We start from the raw sequence: 14,657 nt of genomic DNA on the forward strand, positions 1-14,657 counted from the left end.
AGAAAAAAAAGAAGAATGTTAAAACACATAAAATTATAGCTTTATACATTCTGAAGTAAATATTGATGTGTTGAAGGGATAGCTAGAATTTGTTTCAGAATAATCCAGTTGTGATAGAAGTGGCAGTAGGATTGTCCATATGTTGAAAATTAGTGAAGCTGAATGTAGGGGGTTATCATCTATTGTATAAGTTTGCAATTTTTCATAATACTTTAAATTTTTTTTGCTGGGTACAGTGGCTCATGCCTGTAATCCCATCACTTTGGGAGGTTGAGGTGGGTGGATCGCCTGAGCCCAGAAGTTTGAGATCAGCCTGGGCAACATGGCAAAACCTCGTCTCTACAAAATATACCTTGCAAAAATTAGCTGAGCATGGTGGTATGTACCTGTGGTCCCAGCCACTCTGGTGGCTGAGGTGGGAGGATCCCATGAGCTCCAGAGGTTGAGGCTGCAGTGAGCTGTGTTCATGCAACTGTGCTCCAGCCTGGGTAACAGAGGGAAACCCTGTCTCAAAAAAAATAAAATAAATAAATAAAAAATTTTTAATGAAAATTCTTCTTCAAAATGCCTCTGCACAGAATCTCATTTACAGTAGCCACATAAAGAATAAAATACCTAGGAATACAGCTAACCAAGGAAGCAAAAGAGCTCTACAGTGAGAATTACAAAACATTGCTGAAATAAATCTGAGATGATACAAACAGAAAAACATTCCACGATCATGGATAAGAAGAATCAGTGTTGTTAAAATGGCTGTACTGCCCAAAGCAATTTACAGATTCAATGCTATTTCTATCAAACTACCAATGACATTCTTCACAGAATTAGGAAAATCTATTCTAAAATTCATATGAACCGAAAAAGAACCTAATAGCCAAAACAATCCTTAGCAAAAATAACAAAGCCAGAGGTATCATACTACCCCATTTCAAGCTGTACTGCAAAGCTGCAGTAACCAAAACAGCACGGTACTGATATAAAAACAGACACATAGACCAGTGGAACAAGATTGAGAACCCAGAAATAAAGCCACACACCTACAACCATCTGATCTTCAGCAAAGTCGATAATAACAAGCAATGGGGAAAGGACTCCTTATTCAGTAAATGGTGCTGGGAAAACTGGGTAGCCACATGTAGAAGATTGAAACTGGACCCCTTCCTTTCACCATAAACAAAAATTAACTCAAAATGGATTAAAGACTTAAATGTAAGACCTCAAACTATAAAATCACTGGAAGAAAACCTAGCAAATACCATTCTGGGCATTGGCCTTATCAAAGAGTGTATGACCAAGTCCCCAAAACAATTACAACAAAAAGAAAAAAAATGACAAATAGGAGCTAATCAAAGAGCTTCTGCACAGCAAAAGAAACAGAGTAAACAGACAGCCTACAGAATGGGAGAAAATATTCACAAACTATGCATATGACAAAGATCTCATTTCCAGAATCTATAAGAAACAATTCAAGCAAAAACAAACAGTCCCATTAAAAAATGGGCAGAGGGACACACTTGCTTTCTTTAAGTCGCCTGCTTGTTCCTCTTCCAAGTTGTACTTTCTTTTCTTTTCTTTTCTTTCCTTAACGTTGTAAAGCTCTTCTTTTCTTTTCTTTCTTTTTTTTTTTTTTTTTTTTTTTTGAGACAGAGTCTCGCTCTGTCACCCAGGCTCGAGTGCAGTGGTGTGATGTCGGCTCACTGCAACCTCCACCTCCCAGATTCAAGTGGTTCTCCTGCCTCAGCCTCCCGAGTAGCTGGGATTATAGGTGCCTGCCACTATGCCCGGCTAATTTTTGTATTTATAGTAGAGATGGGATTTCGCCATGTTGGCCAGGCTGGTCTCGAACTCCTGACCTCAGGTGATCCGCCTGCCTCAGCCTCCGAAAATGCTGGGATTACAGGCATGAGCCACCATGCCGAACTGTAAAGCTTTTCAATAAACCTTCATTCCTGCTCTGAAAGAAAAAAATGGGTAAAGGACATGAACAGATACTTCTCAAAAGAAGACATACATGTGGCCAACAGGTATATGAAAAAATGCTCAACATCACTAATCATTTGAGAAATGTAAGTCAAAACTGCAACGAGACACCATCTCACACCAGTCACAATGGCTATTATTAAAAAGTCAAAAAAATAACAGATGTTGGCCAGGTTGCAGAGGAAAGGGAACACTCACACACTGTTGGTGGAAATGTAAATTAGTTCAGCCACTGTGGAAAGCAGTGTGGAGATTTCTCAGATAACTTAAAACTATTCAACCCAACAATCCCACTACCGGGTATATACACAATGGAAAATAAATTATTCTACAGAAAATAGACCTGTACTCATATGTTCATTGCACTACAGTTTATAATAGCAAAGACATGTAATCAACCTGGATGTCCATCAATGGTGAACTGGTTAAGCTGGAGCTAAACATTGGGTAAATAGCGGACACAAAGATGGCAACAATAGACCCTGGGATTACTAGAGGAAGGAGGGTGGGAAGGTTGAAAAACTAGCTGTTGGGTACTCTGCTCACTACCTGGGTGATGGGATCATTTGTATACCAAACCTTGGTGACATGCAATTTACCCATGTAACAAACCTGCATATGAACCCCAAACCTTAATAAAAGTTAAAAAAAAAATGCCTCTGCAGACCAAATATTTCTCTTGGTTTCTGATCTACCTTTTAGGTACTATCCCATGTATTTCCTGCCAGTATCTTAAACTTACCAAAAATGGAATCCATTGCCTTTATCCCCATATTTCTGTATTTGTATTCTGTCTGCTGGTTAGTAGAGACACAATATATCTGGTTTCTCAATAGAAATCTTATTGATATTGCCAGCTTCCCTCATTCCTTGAGGATGTTTGCTCCTGGCTCACCCACACTCAGCAAAATGACCTTGCTTGTCATTTCACCACCAAGAAATATGAACAACCAGTAAAGAACTACAAGTCAGCCACATTTACCCAACTACCAGCCTCTGTGCCTATGACTGCCTTCCTTATTTTGCTGTGGACACATTTTTTGTGTTCCTGTTTTATGCCCCTTTCCTCCACTTGTACGCTGGGTCTTGTCTCCTTTCACCTGCCCAGTCACAACTTCATTGGTCTCTCTGTGCTGCATCAACAGTTATTTTCTTTACTGAGTCATTTCCATCAATATGGAAATGCTGTTATTTCTCCCATCCGAAAAAAAAAATCCTCTTAGGCTTGGTGTGGTGGCTCACACCTATAATCCCAGCACTGGGAGGCTGAGGCAGGCGGATCGCTTGAGCCCAGGAGTTTGAGACCAGCCTGGGCAACATGGCGAAACTCCCTCTCTACAAAAAATACCAAGGGTTAGCAGGGCATGGTAGCACATGCCTGTGGTCCTACCTACTCAGGAGGCTGAGGTAGGAGGATTGCTTGAGCTGGGGAGGTGGAGATTGCAGTGAGCCGAGATCCAGCCACTGCCTCAAAGAAAAAACAAAAACCTCTTGACTACTCTCACTTTTAGGCATTGCTCCGTTTTTACTTGATCTGTTAGCAGCATTTGACACAATTAATTCACTCCCTTTCTTTTGAAATACCTTCACTTAGCTTCTGTGACTACTCTTCTGATTTTTCTTCCTTTTCTCTGGTAACTTCTTGACCTCCTTTGCTGGTATCTCATTTCCCTGACCTCTATACAGAACTTTAAAGATCAGGACTTCTACCCTCATTCTCTTAGTGGTCACATCCACTTTGTTTGTCTTAAAAAATACTGTCTGTATTGGTGTTTTGCAAACCTTTTTTTCATTATTGCTCTGCCTGAAAAGCCTTTTGACTACTTCATTGCCTAGTCACCCCATCGCAGTGAGATTTCTCTGCATCTATTTATGGGTTGTAGCCCTTCGGAGAGCCACAAACCATTGTAATATCTAAGATCTGCCCTTCCAAAGAGCCAATTTTTACCACCTTGGGGATATCACCCCCACTGAGAATGCATGATTTGAATTGACAATCCCCAAGCTTTTTTCTTCAGCTTTGACCAACTCCAGCCTATTAGAGAGCCTACTTCATATCTCCACTGGACAGATATCTTAAACTTCATATGTACAAAACCAAACTCATAATCTGACTTTAGCCTTTCTTGCCACACGGAGCTTCAATGATCTCATTCTTCTTTATGTACCTTTTGTTCTGGCAGCACTGAATTTGAAATATACATTTTACCCTAGTGGTAAAAGGGCTTAGAAGAGTGATTATTTATTTTCCTAACTGAAATTGGCCAGGCTTTAAAAGTAGAAATTTCCATGACTCAGGGTCATTATCATCATCATCTTCCCATACGTAGAGTGGAGCAGGAGTTGGGATGACAGAGTCCTGGGGGGAATAATAACATTGCACTAACTTGAAAAACATTCCATAAGATCCCTGTCTCATTAGGATGTATGCATAAGAGAAGATGATATGTACACGTAGCTGTGAAAAGTTCACAGAATAGCACAGCTGTATTGGTATGAAATTCCCTTTTGGCTAAATAAAAATTTAAGCCAGGGAACAGTTAGATAGCATTGTTCAGTGTATTCAGGAGAACACCTGGGAAAGACAGTTCTTCAGAATTTTGAACTATTGGCAACATGTTGCTTTAACACCACCACTGTAAAAGTCTTTGGTATTCTAAAAAGGAAATCTTGTGTTCTTTAACACGTAAGTAAAGATACATTTGGTATATTCTGTTATCCAAAGGAATGTAGATATGAAGAATAGCCTTTTAGTTAAGGCTCATAGGTTTTGAGATTTATTTAGTTAACATATTTAGTAAACTTCATGTAGTGTTATTTCTAGTACTGTGTGTTTTTTTTTTTTTACATTGTTACTATTTTAGCTAGAATCGTAATCATATTACATCGTGATTTTAGAATTTTGGTTTTTATGTTCTTTTTACAAGTGGTTTTGGATGGTGTTTTAACCTTCCTTTTCCCCAGCCCCAAATATGCTGAATAACATCAGGAAACCACAGTGATTTAATACTTTTTTTTTTGAAACGGAGTTTTGCTCTTGTTGCCCAGGCTGGAGTGCAGTGGTGCGATCTCGTCTCACTGCAACCTCTGCCTCCGGGGTTCAAGCGATTCTCCTACCTCAGCCTCCCGAGTAGCTGGGATTACAGGCATGTGCCACCACGCCTGTCTAATTTAGTATTTTTAGTAGAGATGGGGTTTCACCATTTTGGGTCAGGGTGGTCTCAAACTCCCGACCTCAGGTGATCCGCCCGCCTCAGCCTCCCAAAGTGCTGTGATTACAGGCGTGAGCCACCGTGCCCATCCTGATTTAATACTTTTTAATGCTATCATAGTTCTTTATGACATTTTTCTTATTACTGTTATGCAAATTCTGAATGAAACTTTTCTAAAAAGCTGCACAGTGGGCCCTTCTAAATAATAATGCTGCCTTAATTGTTAGTGTGCAGCTCAACAGATCCGAAGTTTCCCCGTCAGCCTATAGAAACTGAGCACTATTTTTTACATCCCTTTTCAAAACAATAGATGAGGTAAGAATTTGAAAATTCATAGTTTGTTTTCAATATGAATAAAATTTGTCCCATTTTTAAGTTGTATTTTCTTAATGAAAATCTTAGCTATATCATTTCCTTTTTTCTCTCCTTCTTCCAAACTTTCAGGTTTGTGTTTAATGTCTAAGAAAGGAAATACTAGAACTTTCAATTTAGTTAAAAAACAGTAACATCTTAAGTGTGATAAACCAAACAGAAAGGTCTCTATGTTTGGCAAAGTCACATTACCCAGAGATTTACTAAACAGCAACAGCACTGTTACCAGTGTCAGCTGAGACATTATTTATGTCCTCCTCTAATGGCTTCTTGTTCCACTAAAGCTATTGAAGAAGGTGTAATGCTACATAGTCCTCATGAAGGACTCTCCTCACTGCTTAGATTAGCTAACACAACCTGAATATCAGAATTTGAGACTTTGACTTCTGCTGCTCATCTGCTGTATGACCTCCAACAAATCAAATTTCTTTCTGTCCTCAGTTACTGGTCAGTGGCACCTAGGAATAAATTGACATTTACTGTTAGATTATAAATAATAACTGCTTTGAGGTGGTTGGCAAAACTAAGATATAATGTGTGACTATTAGTGTAGTTAACATTACTGTGAATATTACTGTGTAGTTAACTTCCATTTTCTAAATAATGCTTTTTTGTAGCATCCCTGTCCTTTTAGTCTATTTTAAAGCAGCATTTGACAATCTTTGTTTTCCCAACTTTTCTCTATTTTGTGATTATGATAAGATTATAATATTATAGACATATTAAAGAGGGGAATTGTTTTCATGTTCTTGAAGGAGCATCCTTTTAGAATTCTTTTAATAAGCTGAAGAAAGGAATTGTATCTGTTTTAAAAGACCAGTCTTAAGACAAACCTCTTTAGACAATGAAAGCTTATTAGCATGTTTTTCTATGACTTAACTTGGAAAGATGGCAGCAAAATTTTTGAATTTGCGTTCTACAGTGGCAGTTGGTTTAATAACTAAATATACAATTGATTGGAACCACTATTTTATGTACCTAATTATTATTTAAGAAAAATGGGGCCGGGCACAGTGGCTCATGCCTGTAGACCCAGCACTTTGGGAGGCAGAGGTGAGCAGATCACTTGAGCCCAGGAGTTTGAGACCAGCCTGGGCAACATGGCAAAAACCTGTCTGTACAAAAAATACAAAAAATAGCCAGGTGTGGTGGCAGGCACCTCTGGTTCCAGCTACTCGGAAGGCTGAGGTGGGAGGATCACTTGAGCCCAGGAGGCAGAGATTTCAGTGAACTAAGATTGCACCATTCAACTCCAGCCTGGGTGAGAGTGAGAAAAAGAAAGAAAAAAAGAAAGAATAATGGAAAACCTGTTATTTAAGACAGGTTTTGATCAATCACCTGATATGAAGTGGCAAAAGGTTTTACCGTCACTGTGTTCTAAGATAATTTATCTGGTGTGGAATGACTTGGAAGAAAGTATTTCCTTCAAGTATCTGTTTACCAACCACTTTGAGTAAACTTATGTATTTTACTCATCTTCTGGAAACAACATTGTTCTGCCAGACACTTGGTCTGAATGTGTGATTTTACAATTCAGAGTAATATTTCTTTGTTCTTCTGAGAATGGATATTTATGCATGTTTTCCTCTTAGTCTCTGCCTGAGAGGTACAGGAGACAACTAGATTTTATTAGCATATTTTTAAAAGTCTATTAAAAATGCTTTTAAATTATTTAGTGGTATTCTGATTGGAAATGGAAGGGGTTGCTAGAGGTTTTATCAAGAATAGACACACTATATATTTTAATTTATTGGCAGGTAAGCTAGATTTTCCTATTAGTTTTCATTACATGGCTGTATACATATGAATCACCAGTGACTACTTTTTAAAAATATGTGTACAAATTTTTAAATTATATTTTTTGTAGTAATATTGTATAAAGCATTGATCTGTTATATTTTTAAATTTATCATACTTAAAACAGATTTAAACAACTTCAAAGGGTTTGGAAATAGCCATTATAAACAATCTTATAACTGAAGTTTTATTTTTACTAATAATTTAAGTTGTGTTGTTCTTAGGCATATTTAGGTTTTGAAATTTTTATAAAGGTCTAGGCCAGGCACAGTGGCTCATGCCTTTAATCCCAGCACTTTGGGAGGTCAAGGCAGGCGGATCACCTGAGGTTGGGAGTTTGAGACCAGCCTGACCAACATGGAGAAACCACATCTCTACTAAAAATACAAAATTAGCCAGGCGTGGTGGCACGTGCCTGTAATCCCAGCTCCTCAGGAGACTGAGGCAGGAGAATCGCATGAACCGGGGAGGCAGAGGCTGCAGTGAGCCAAGATCGTGCTATTGCACTCCACCCTGGGCAACAAGAGCGAGACTCTGCCTAAAAAAAAAAAAAAAAATTTGTTTTCTGGGATTGCAGGCACGGTGGCATATGCCTGTAATCCCAGCTACTTGGGAGGCTGAGGCAGGATAATTGCTTGTTGAACTTGGGAGGCAGAGGTTGTGGTGAGTTGAGATCGTCCACTGTACTCCAGCCTGGGTGACAGCGAAACTCCATCTCAAAAAAAAAAAAAAAAAAAAAAATTATAAAGGTCTTAATGTCTTAAAAGTATGAAGAGAAATTTTTATAGAAACGTCTAAAGGGGAACTGATAAAAATAATGTTCACTTTGGGGGAAGACTTGCCATATGTATGGTCATATACCACAATCCTATGATTAGGTAGTTAGAAATAGAAATGAAAAAAAAAAAACAACATAGAGGTTGTAATCCTAGGTATGTCAGAAACAGCTGCAACCTTTTAAAAAACTGCTTGGATCTGAAAAGAATTGATTGTTGCTTTTTTGTATTTTTCCTAACGTTCTACTACTATATTTTCTTAATAAAATACATATTTTTGTTAGATTTTTAATATTCTGACTTTTAAATACTTGTAATGAAATTTTATTAGTATTCTTGGCTGACTTATTTTGGCTCTTGTCTCCTCCATTTGCAACCAAATTATACTTTATATGCTAGACAAGGTTTATGCCAGCCTAATTGGTTGCTGGCATTTCTTAGCCTCACAGCTGCTGTGAACTCAGCTGTGAACTAGAAAACATATAATAGGATCCTGTTTTCAGAGACCAAAAGGCAATTGTCAACATGTAAAACTTGTTTTTGACAGCTCAATGAATATATGAGCTTTTATGACAAATAGCACTAATACCAGATCTTAAGTAACTATCTTAAAGATTAGAAAGTCTTGAAATATAAATTCCATGTATTTATTTTTATTCACTGAAGCAAAGGTGGCTTAAATTTGCATGTATGTTCTGTTCAGTCATTTGTGGCTTTTTTCTTTTTAAAAATCATGTATCTTGATATTTACCAACAGATATTAAAAGTTGAGATCTGAACTGTTTTCCCTTTAATTTCGCCCTAACAAAAAGTTGAGCCTTAAGTGAAGTAAAAATGTTTCTTAAAATGAGCTAAACATGAAATGGCTTTGATTAAAGATTATATTTCAAAATATTTATTATATTTATATTTGATTTAGCAGATTTTATTTTTATAAATTTTTGACATCTAAGTTTGGGGTGAACATTACTTTTATATTAAGTTAAACCATATGAAATTGTCATTTTTTTAGGTCAAATGGTTGAATGTAGACTAAATGGAAAAAAATGGCAGTGTATCAACATGAACTCCCTAACCAAATTCAGAAATGTAACTAACCACTGTGAATTACCTTTGTATAAGTAAAATATCATCATGTGTGATCAATAAACAATGAGATTAACAAATCAGATTTATATATAGTAAAATCTTTTCTTCCAGTGTAATTGCTTTTTGCCCATTCCCACCGTTTTCTTCAACATTTTCTTAAATATTCAGGGACTCTCAGCAGTAAGCAAAACAAAGGCTAAACAAATATATGAGAGGCTATAGAAATACATTGAGGACAAGCAAACTTTGTTAGTAAATGGCTCATACTGAATATGATAAAAGCATCATCCTATACCTACATTTTGTTTCACTTTGATACTTGGCATGATTTTTTATGTCTACCGTGATTCTAACAGTCTATCGATTATATTTGGAATGTAGCTCCAAACTTTTCTTGCACATTCTTTTATTTAAAATGTGAATTGAGTTTTGTCACATACAAATATAAATCTTTCCTTACATAAATATTTGCCAGAAAAATCTTGCATTGTGAGAAAAGTACATTTTAGGAGGTTTTGGTATTAAAAACCAAGAGGTGTTCTATTGGGAAAATAATGATTAGGGAGCTATTCTGCAGGGTTTGCCTGTACTTTCCAAAACTGTTTCTGAGGCTGAGGCGGCAGTCGCTATGACTGGAATAGGATGCTGGGAGGTGTTGAGGGAGGAACAGTGGCTTGTACTGGGAGGGTGTCAGGAAGGAACGGGAGGAAGATGGCGACATCGGGGGCAGGGGCAAATGAGCCTTGTTCGGCCACAGCCTTGGCTTTCAATCTGTGCAAGTTTAGTGAGATCACGCTGCAAAAGCAGTGTCAGGCTGAGGACACAGTGGCCCTCGAGGAAATGATAATGGACATCAGTTACACACGCCAAAACTGCAACTGCCATACACAAGGAGTTCCTGTTATGGTGGTTCTCTGCCAACACCCTACCACACTAACAGCTCTCCCTATAGTCTTGCCTACTTATCTCCTCCCGAAGTGTCCAGCTGGTGAAGGACTATCTCCTGGGACAATTTCCCTGCAGAGAAGGGGTACCTGTTTTGCCCAACATCTGCATTTAACAGGACAAGCTCTGACTCTGCCCTTCACACAAGTGTGATGAACCCCAGTCCCCAGGATACTTATTCAGGCCCCACACCTCCCAGCATCCTGCCCAGCCAACATTTCAGGGTGGTAAAATGGACTCCAAAGTACCTGCTATTGAGGAGAAGTTCTCCTAGGTGACAAGCATTTGCTGAAGCCATGGGATACTTAGAAGCTGTCATCACCCTCCTCCTGACTCCGGTCCTAATGAAGTTCCTGGAATTAATATCTTTCCTTCTCCTGGCCAGCTTGCCAGTGTGCCTGTCCTCCCACCTGCCATGAAGACTGGATGTGGGAGGAGGTCCCTACCTGACCTCACAAATTTGTACTTTCTGCCAGCACTGCCCACCCCCCTGGACGCTGAGGAGACAGCCTACCCTAGCCTGAATAAGGGCAACAGTACCTCCAATTTGACTCACATCATGACTCACCTGGGCATTAGTGAGGGCCTGGGCCTGGACTTGGGCCCAGGTCATGATGCACCAGGACTTTGTTCACCTCTCAGCCACCCATCCCTGCAGTCCTCCCTAAGCAATCCCGATCTCCAGGCTTCCCTGAGCAGTCCTCAGCTCCATCTTCAGGGCTCCCACAGCCACCCCTCACTATCTCCCTCTTCCTTGGCCCACAATGCCCTGCCTACTACCTTCCTGGGCCACCCCTCACTAAGTACCCTGCCCCCCTTCTCCTCCTCCTCCCTCTCTTCCTCCCCCTCTTCCTCTTCCTTCTTCTCCTCCTCCTACTCCTCCTCTCGTCCTCACTTTATTCTTCATCTGCCCCTACCTTACTCAACCTCTACTCCTGGGGCCTTCCCGCCACCACTGCCTTGTACCCCTCAGCCCCCTAAGTTTGCCTGCAGGTCCAGCCGATGCCAGAAGGTCCCAACAGCAGCTACCCAGTTTTTGCCAATGTCACCCACCCTGTCTTCCATCACTCAGGGTGTCCCCCTGGAGACCAATAATCTGCACACCCAGCCACACACCCCAAAGTCTCTACAGCAGCCAGAGCTGCCCTCTCAGGTCTGCTCAGCACAGCCCTCAGGTGAGTAGCCCCTGAGCAGGCAGTTGGATTATGGAATACTACCCACCTCGGCCCACTGGGCTTGGGCAAGTCTTCACTGGCCAATGAGTGACTTCAGCCTGGGGAACTGGAGCAGTTCAGCATGGAGAGCCCATAAATCAGCCTGGTGATGGATCCCCCTGGCTTTTCTGAAGGGCCTGGATTTTTAGAAGGTGAGGGGCCAGTGGCTGGCCCTCAGGATCCCCACACCCTCAACCACCAGAACTTGACCCACCACTGCTCCTGCTGTGGCTCAAGGCCTAACATCATCCTCATAGGAGACTCCTCCCCAGGTTTCTCTAAGGAGATTGCAGCAACCCTGGCTGGAGTACTTGGCTTTGAGGTGTCAGTAGCAGGGTTGGAGTTGGGGCCAGGGCTAGAAGATGAGCTGTGCATGGAGCTACTGGGCCTGGAAGGGCTATACATGCTGAGAGACCCAGTGCCCTACTGCCCGATCCTGCTCTGGAGCATTCATCACCATCCCTCTTCTTGGCCCGGTCCCCCATTACTGTCTGTTTCCTCCCTTACCCCAGCTAGTAGAGACTCCACTGTGTCCCCCGATCCTCTTTGTAGCATGAACGAAGGATCCCAAGAATGAGAAAAAGCAAGGAGTTTGTCCAGGTGGCCCTTGAATTCTGTAACAGGGGTGGGCCTGGAGGAGCTCAAGGGAGGGTCACAAGCACTTGTAACTTTGAACCAATTGCCTGGAGGTCAGAGCCTGTTGGAAAGTTGGGGATATAAACGGGAACCTGGGAGGCAGGGCTTGTCCAGATTCCTAGGGATGGGCATTGCCAGCTCCTCCTCACCACCCTTTCGCCTCTCAATGGAGAACAGTGCCACAGTGGGTATTATTTTTAATTAAATATATTTTAATAAAAAAATTGAAAAACTCTTTGCAAGTGTTTTTTTTTTGTTTGTTTTTACTTTACCCCTAACAGATGACATTTTCTATACTAATTTATCTTTACAACTAGATTGAAACAAAATGGAAAACTTTTAAATATGTCTCTGGATTTTAAGTTTTAAAAAGCCATAGAGTTTTTGAAACTATAAGTTATCTTTTATATGGTAGTATTGATTTTATATAACAATGTAAACTTAGAATTTTCAAATCTGACCTCATTTTCTATGACTATGACTTATGACTTAAAGATGGATTGAGGCTTCTGGTTCAAAATAGTATAATAAAGTTCATGTATTGGCATCCTTCTGTCCCAAACACATAAGAGGAAACCAAAAAGGCATAGCTGAGCTCAAAAACAAGATCATGGATTAGTAATGGAACAGGAATTCTAAGAGATGGGTGAGGCTGAAGCAGGCATGGATGTCAAAAGTTTTGATTCCTATAGGATGATGTGGGAGAAAGAGACTTTAAAGGAGAATCAGAGTCAGGTCCACTGTTTGAAGACAAGGACTTATGTGGCTCCTCTTAAAAATGCTGGTTTTTAAATGCTGCTGATTTGCTCCTGGAGCTAGATGTATAAGAAATTTTCCATCAAGGACGGCAGCCCAGTACAGTTATGGTAGAAATACAGGGGTATTCAGCCACTGTGCACTGGGAAAGTCATACCAATTATTGTGGCTTTGTCTGTTCTGATTGGTCAGTTATCTCACCTTTAGAAATCATGAACAGGATACCTAGAAAACCCCCATGTCTGGAATTTGAGAAACATTTCTAAATAACTCATGAGACAAAGAATCATGAAAATTAGAAAAATAGGTGGAACTGAACAATAACAAAAAAACTACATTTAAAAACTTGTAAGATGCTGCTAAAACAGTTCTGGGAAAGAAATGTGTAGCTTTAGCGGCTTATAAAGAAAATAGAAAGAATAAGGATGGTGAATGACTTAAGCATTCATCTTAAGAATTTAAGGGGAAAAAAACAGTAAAATATGCCCAAAGTAAGTTGAAAGAAAGAAGTAATAATAGCAGAAATTAAGTACATAATAACACCTAATAAAAAAGACTCAACGAAGTCAGGTTTATTCTTGGAAAAGACAAATGAACAAATCCCAGGTGAGATTAAGAGAAAAAAGTTTACCAAAATACTAGGAATGAAAATGTGGACATCATATCAGATGCCAGAGGCATTAAACAGATATGAACTTGATGCCAAAAATGTGGAAACTTTATCTAAAACTCTTAGAAAAATATAATTATGAAAACAATAAAAAACTAATAATTCCATAATTATTAAGGAAATTGGATCTTCTTATAATAACGCAAAGCAAGATGGTTTAACAAGTGCCTACCAAATACTCAAGAGTCGAATAATCTAATTTCACACCAACTATTCTAGAGTACGGAAAGGGAAAACTCTGCCATAGAAAATCATTTTATGAGATTAGTAAGTATAACCAGCTGGGCGCGGTGGCTCATGCCTGCAATCCCATCACATTGGGAGGCCGAGGTGAGTGGATCACCTGAGGTCAGGAGTTCCAGACCAGCCTGGCCAGGGTGGTGAAACCCCCTCTCTACTAAAAATACAAAAATTAGCAAGGTGTGGTGGCGTGCGCATGTAATCCCAGCTATTCAGGAGGCTGAGGCAGGAGAATCACTTGAACCCGGGAGGCAGAGGTTGCAGTGAGCTGAGATCACACCATTGCACTCCAGCCTGGGTGACAGAACGAGACTGTCTCAAAAAAAAAAAAAAAAAGATTAGTATAACCATGTTACCAAAATCTAATAAGATTGTTATGAGAGGCTGGGAGCAGTGGCTCACACCTGTAATCCCAGCACTTTGGGAGGCTGATGCAGGGGGATTGCTTGAAACCAGAAGTTAAAGACCAGCCTGGTCAACATAGCAAGACCCTGTCTACAAAAAATTCGCCAGGCATGGTAGTGCATGCCTGTAATCCTTGCTACTCGGCAGGCTGAAGCAGGAGGATCTCATGAGGCTGTAGTGAGCCATGATCACACCACCATACTTCAGCCTGGGCACAGAGAGAGACCCCCGAAATCTTAAAAAAAATTAAAAAGTAGCTTTGAGAAAGGAAAATTGCTGGCCAGTATCAGTCTTAATTAATGATATAAAAATCCAGAACAAAACAGACAATGCAATTCCAATCAGAATCCCAACAGATAGTGTTTTGTGATTATTGGTTTATATGATTTTTGGAACTTCACAAGCTGATTCTAAAGTTTATACAGACATGCAAAAGGCCAAGAAGATCAAAGAGACTCTTAAAGAACAATAAGACAGGAGGGCTTATTCTATATGGCAAGACTTAATAATAAGCAAAGCTATAATACTAAGTGTAATTTTAGTTCAGGGATAAAGAAATAAACTC

General features: G+C 39.9%; 1 protein-coding gene and 1 pseudogene across 4 annotated transcripts in view; both read left to right on the forward strand.

Moving 5' to 3' along the window:
• Positions 1–14,657, forward strand: part of KIF2A (kinesin family member 2A) — an 88,162-nt gene that overhangs the window by 23,341 nt on the left and 50,164 nt on the right. The window lies entirely within an intron of this gene.
• LOC101176602 lies at positions 9,938–11,901 on the forward strand (annotated as a pseudogene).

Source organism: Nomascus leucogenys, chromosome 18 (assembly GCF_006542625.1).
Source record: "Nomascus leucogenys isolate Asia chromosome 18, Asia_NLE_v1, whole genome shotgun sequence".
Taxonomy (NCBI): domain Eukaryota; kingdom Metazoa; phylum Chordata; class Mammalia; order Primates; family Hylobatidae; genus Nomascus; species Nomascus leucogenys.